This window comes from Magallana gigas, chromosome 4 (genome assembly GCF_963853765.1).
Source record: "Magallana gigas chromosome 4, xbMagGiga1.1, whole genome shotgun sequence".
Taxonomy (NCBI): Eukaryota; Metazoa; Mollusca; class Bivalvia; order Ostreida; family Ostreidae; genus Magallana; species Magallana gigas.
This window is the reverse complement of record NC_088856.1, coordinates 37,713,652-37,720,547: the sequence shown is the minus strand read 5'-3', so window position 1 is coordinate 37,720,547 and position 6,896 is coordinate 37,713,652. Positions and strand designations below refer to the sequence as shown.

At 31.1% G+C, this 6,896-nt stretch overlaps 1 long non-coding RNA gene across 1 annotated transcript; it reads right to left on the bottom strand.

The window, feature by feature from the left end:
* Window positions 1-281: 281 nt before the first annotated feature.
* LOC136274757 (uncharacterized) lies at window positions 282-1,045 on the bottom strand. The gene is made up of 2 exons (XR_010713175.1): window positions 917-1,045; window positions 282-745 (listed from the first exon to the last, which is right to left on the bottom strand). It is a non-coding gene; the product is annotated as an uncharacterized lncRNA (long non-coding RNA).
* Window positions 1,046-6,896: the final 5,851 nt, after the last annotated feature.

Genomic DNA, 6,896 nt, shown 5'->3' with positions numbered 1-6,896 from the left:
TCCATTTTATTATTTCGCACTGTATGATGAGGATAAGTTAAATCGTGTTGCGATTCTATCCTGTAAGATCTATATAAGATATTATCTAATTTCAAACGCAGTGAAAAGAATAAGAAAAACTGGGATTTAGATTTCAAACCAGGTATATGCGTACTGGAATAGCGCTTGGTAAAACGGGACTCTTTTGGTACATTCTTTACAATATTTTTATCTAATATATGAAAATATTTTTATCTAAAATAACTACAAGTCAGTTTCATACAGAACAAAATAGGTAGAAATTCAATTATTATGTTTATTATAAAAAATAATAAACATGAACGTAATAATAACGAAGCTTGGTTCCTTTATTTCTCTGTTGAAATAAGGTATCCAGAAAAGGAGTTGTAGTGGCCCTGGATATTTCGGTCGTGTGCAAGACGTTTTACCCAGACCCTATCTCCCTTATCCATTGCCAGTACCACAATTCTTGAAGTAGCTTCCCAAGGAGTATTAGCCGATGAGACTGGTAACACACTCCGACCGTTTTTTATGATTCCGACAGTTATATGATACCTATTTGTTGCCATTACTGAACAACTAAAAACGTAAAGCCCTTTTGTAGGTGCCACAAAGTGTCCACACCATTTGTCATAGCCGTTTCCCGAGTTTGTAAGAACATTGTCATATTTTATTGCTTCATCGTTGACCAATTGAGTATCCTTGCTTAAAACCGCGGTGAAGCCTATAGCCGGATTGGTTAAACCTAAAATAATATAATGTCTAATTTTAATACTTTTTAAATTTTAAAAAAGGAGAAATCATGAATATGAGATACATGCACTAGTTATTGATCTTTTTAGTCAATCAAGAAAGAAAGAAAGAAAGAAAGAAAGAAAGAAAGAGGAGAGGCACACACACAGAGAGAAAAGTTTACCTTGTTGGATAACTGTCGATACAGTTACTAAGGTTGCAATGACGTTTGCTCTATTCATGCTTTTAAATCTTTGTATGTGGCAATTCAATCTGCAATTAACACAAAAATAAAATTTTATTGATATCTAAGTAAACATAATGATATGTACATAGATATGAAACAAGAAAAAATAAATAGCAATTTTTGACCGCCCAAAAATTTCAAAGAAACTTGACATTGTTTATTAAGTTAAATGATAAAGCAAAAAGTGTTTACTCATTCCAGTACGGAATTGTCTGATCAAAATCTGATCCACATATTTTTTTTACAAATATTTTTAAAATTGTCTAAACTTCATTACCCTCTCTCACATTTTTTTTCATATGATAATAATAATAACATTCACATGTCAGATACTAATGTTGGAATATTTTAGCGGATTATTTAACGGAATAGTCTACGAAATAGTTATGTAAAAACTAGAATAAGCTAAAAAAAAACCTGGTATAAAATTGCTTTTTTAATTATTTTTATAAAAAAGATAAATAGCAAAACAAAGATTACAATGAATCAAATTTTATATTTGAAAAAAAAGTAACGCCGTGAGCAAATAAAACACTACCTTATCCTGTCCCTTGATTTTCATTGCATTGGTGCAATTCTGGCTGTTATATATACAGCCTTCCTCTGTGCAACACCTGGTGTACAACATTCTTATGACCATGTTGCATGTATTCATTATCAGCTCGAACTATATGTAAAAACAGTGCAATCTAAAAAACTTACACAAGAAAAGCTATATAAGTTTCTAGATTTAAAATTAAGTCTTGTTTTAGCAATTTGCACATTCTTTCTTTTACTGGTATCTTTAAATTTTGCCTAAACGATTCTCCAAAGAGTAGAAATCCACTTTTTCGGCACCAATGTCTTAAATAGAATTTTGTTTTTCTTTTTTGCAAACTTGATAAAAACATGTGATTTATTATAAACACTGTCCAAGAAAATTATGCCAGTGCAAAGGTGGCATTTTTGCACCCGTACAAGATTCAGTTTCGTATAACTCCATATAAACCAAAAGGTAGACTATCATCTAGAGAGTATATAATCATAGTTGTTCTTAGTGTGTTTCACCTGTCAGATGAGATATTTACCTTTAGAAATTAATATCCCATGGGAAAAAAATAATTTATATATGATATGTAATTATCCTACTGAAATTATTGTCAATGAAAATCTTTTAGGATTTTCTAAAAGCCTTATATAGAAGTATATTTACTATAGTTTTTCCTGTATTCCATTAAAACAGGAAGTTTTCCTGCAGGAAATTAAAATATCCTACAGAAGTTTTGTTAAAAAAATATCAGAATATAAATTCTTACAGGAAGTTCTTTTATTCTGAACATATCTTATTGACTATAGCGTTGTCAAATGGATTGAACACAACTTCATAAACTAAGGTAGCCCTTTTCTTGTTACATAATCTTTTATTTTGACTACTTTGCAATTTCAACCACACGCTATGCATACTTATTGAAATTATTGAAATTAAGAAGACATTTGCAAACTTGGACAATATTTGATGAACTTTAAAAGGTATTAAAAGCTTGGAAAAAAATCAAATTTAACAAAGCTGCAGATTTATAATGAAATACTAGTATATCGTTTTCTTTGCCATGTGTGTGTACCAGTTAATATACGAATACATAATGATTGAAAGATAATGATATACATGTACATGTAACAGGGGAACACAAACGTGTTCTACAAACAGCTAAGGAAATAAAGTATCCCTTTTGGATTGTATTTAAAATTAATTTCAGACGAACACTTTTTTTAAACTGATAAATTAATACCATTACTTGTTTTACAATGACAAATATATGTACACATGTATTATAATTTATTTAAATAATATAACAGTAAAATTCCCAAGTAAGCATCGTGATTTTGAAGAGCCTTGAAGCATACGACAGGATTGGACAAACTTAAAGTCATATCACGTCTACAATATTACAACTACAAGGATATCATTTACTGAAAAAAAAAACAACAACAATCCACTGATGATAATGAAGAAAAAGTCTTTTGTTATAGAACTTTAATTGTTTTATTATTTTTGACTTTAATTTTGAATAAATGGCCATTAAAAATTTGTGAAAAATTAAAACTAAAACCTTAATTTTACACTTAATTTTGATTATGAATTTAAACTTCATACAGTTTAAGAATGGCAGTGACACTGGGTAGATTCAGAAGATTAAGCTTTCAGATACATTTTGTTAACATTCCAAATTTTCTCAATGACTTTTCAAATCCCTATCAGATTTAAAGCTTTTCAAAATCCATGTACATTTTTATCGAATAGGATCTTTTGTTTTGTTTTGGAGTTTTTATTCAGCGTTCACTTACTTGAGCAAGTGTAACGAATTGAGCTTTCCCTTGTATTCATATTATATGGATTTTGAGAAATTTGACATTACAATTTACATTATAAACCAAATACAAATGGAACTCTCTAAGGTCACAGACAAGTATTCCTTTTAAAGGAATGATCGGCAATAATGATATATTGAACCAATCAACATGATCAGTTTAATGTAAAATAATTAAAAGGTACTGTATTTTTACAAAATATAGAATATTTTGAATCTGTACACCATAATTTCATCATTATAAACCGTCAACAAATTTAATTTCGAAATAAATTTGGGGAAAGCCGTTCGTAAACTCCTTGTCTAGTTTTATATTTTTTTTTCGTAATTATTAAATGTTAATGTATCTTCTTCTTCTTTAGAATACTGAGTAGGGCTCTTCAAAGAGCATTAACACGTATAGAAAGAATGAGATGTATTAAAATAATTCAATGCCACTGAAAAACATTAAATGCCATCATAACTTGCTATTGAGGTCGCATTATAACGTAACCCTTGTTTATAAATCAAGCCGTCTTCCTATCTTCTATTATGCAACATCAATAGATCGAGGTCAGTTCATGGAGCATCTTCTTATGATTGAGGTCAGTTCATCGAGGTCAACTGCATTACTGAATGAATCTTTCAATCGAAATTCTTACGCGTGAGACAAAATGTGCAATCTTGAATTAAAAGGTCGAATTGTATTTTATGTATGTTTGCATCTCTTAAGGTAAATGACTTTAAATATAACTTAGTAAAATGTTACATAACTACTAAACCAAACTTCAAGTTTTTATAAGAACTACTTATGCGTGTGTGCGCACGTGGAAGCATTTGCCGGATGCCTCATATGGACACAATAGTGATCGGCTGAAGCCGATCACAAAAATTTTCAGGTTGCCGTTAAAAAAATTATAAAACTGAGAAGTCAGCAGCAGTTCTTCACTGCCAAAAACTTCAGATAATGTGTGCATCAGATAAACTAAAAATGTTTACCAATTCGGGTAGAGATATTTCTAATAAAAATCTAATCAATTAAAAAAATACTATTATAACTAGATTAACATACATCATTCTTCTTCATAATTATATTTAATAATAAAGTGTCAGGTAGTATCTAAGTTAAAATAACATATATGTCTAGCGGGATGTTTCATGAAATTGTTAATATGTAAAAACTACTTGAGATTAAAACGAAACGAGCATTAAATATATGGAAGTTTTTTCACATTTCTTATTAAAGGAAAAAAAAAACGAATGAAGAATTATGTAAGGATGATCATTAATCATTCATCAAAACTAAGCCAAACAGTAAAGAAATAAACAAAGAATTTTGTAAACCACCAGGAAAAAATAAACTAAAACATAAGCTTAACGTGTCTATTCTTGTTGTAAAAAACTTTGGTTAAATATTGGTTGTTATAAAGGTTGTTCCTTTACATAAAAATTGGTGCGTCATATGCGTAAGGCGACGTTTTAAATTTATAGCATATGCTTATTAAAATGATTAAGTAATGAATCAAATATGACTAGCAACATTGTTACTGGATATTTGAATGTAATGAAAAAAGATTACAATGGAAAGAAGCAAGAAATGTTCTATTATCTCAACCAGATCTCTTGAATTCATTATTAGGCGTACTATGGATAGTTGATAGAAAACACATTGCTGTCATGGCAAACCTAGAGCAGATATTTTATTGTTTTTTGGGGGTTTTTTTTGTTAGTTATGCCAGCTCATCGAAAATGTCTCGGTCCTTTTGCCATACGGACAATAATGTGAATTAACCCGTTATTGTAGGTTTGTTTTTGGTAACAACCCTTCACATGCAATTGCAACATACGGGATGCGAAGGACTGTGAAAGACACTTAACACACGTATAGAACAGATGTGACCCAATGCGATTAAAATAAAACTTTTAGAAATTATAGCCATACTAAAATATCTGGACTGTAAAATTCATTTAATCAATATTGCACTATGTGTTGAGAAATAAAAATGTCGGGAAAATCTTCACTATTTGAGAGATTACAATTTTGAATCGATGAGTGTTTAAACAACGTTACAGGCGGATACTCGATCAATATACATTGATTTACCACAACCTGATGGAAGAGTGTTATGAATTGTTACCAATCATTAGGATTTGGTAACTAATGAAAGGACAGCACTTCTTTAAAAAATATATACTGTTGAAATGAAAGAAAATTTAAAACAATTTAATCATATTTTAATAGAGTGTACCCCATTTTTCTTGATCGGTTAGGTTTTGCTAAAATAGACGTTTTTTTTACATTAACCACGCTTTAACGTCAAATCATGGCAGGGAATAAATCCTGATTTCTCCTTTGAATATGGGGCGTTTCCGCCCGCGACAGGGGCTGACTTTTATGAGATGCACAGGGCGAAAAACCATCTTTAAGCAAGTCCTTAAAGGTAGCTTAAAGGTGACTTAAAGGAGCTTAAAGGCTATACAACCTTTAAGCCGCCTTTAAGTCACCTTTAAGCAAGTGCTTATAGGTCCTTAATGTCCAAACTTCTTTAAGCCACCTTTAAGCCACCTTTAAGCATCTTTAAGTGGCATTTACGCTCTCTTTACACTGCCTTTACACTGTCTTTAAGTGGCCTTTAAGTCAATATTGATCAAGCTGAACAATAAAAACATATATTAAATGCAAAAGCTCTTTTAAAGAGATGGGAGGGGGTCATCCGAGTGATTATATAATTTCCAAGGAAGGGGGGGGGTGTTCCAGGCGGTTTTAATCGTCGCTCCATTAAACGCAGATCGCTATCATCAGCACCGCTCCGATGGACACAGATTGCCGTTATAAAATTCTTTATAATTTTTTAGGGGTTTCAAAATTATTGTAGGGATGAGCGCAGTCTCTGTATCTTAATATGTGCATAAAACTAATTAAAGTATGTTTGTTTTCTATTATAAATTAATCGGTGAAAAAAATCTCTCTCTCTCTCTCTCTCTCTCTCTCTCTCTCAGTTCATCCGGTTATTAAACAAAATAAAGATAATGAACCAAAAATGCACGATTTAATTTGTTAATCGGTTTAAGGTTTGTATTTTTAGTTTCAATTTTCATTATTTCTAACTCTAGATCTGCTAGATACATGTTAAAGATGAAAAGACTCTCAACTGCCTTTGTTATATCGGGCAGGATATTACTGCTTTGTTTGTCTAGACATAGTTTTGTTCGTTTGTGTATATCTAATTAGAGTCTATTGTTTGTCCAACTTAAGAAAACCCCTGGAACTAACACAGAATATACAAGATATACACAACAGTTGTGTCGTGTGCCCAGGTGCATGTTTGTGTATATCTAATTAAAGTCATTTGTTTGTCCAACTTAAGAAAACCCCTGGAACTAACACAGAATATACAAGATATACACAACAGGTGTGTCGTGTGCCCAGGTGCACGTCAGGGTTTCTAAAGGCGTTGAATCTTAGTATGTACGAGTATACGATAAGTCTAGTGAATAAAAGTTAATTAGGGCTTTTCGACTTTCGGTCGAAAAGACCTATTGTTATTCTGTTGTTTTATTATTATTATTAGGGCTTTTCGACTTTCGGT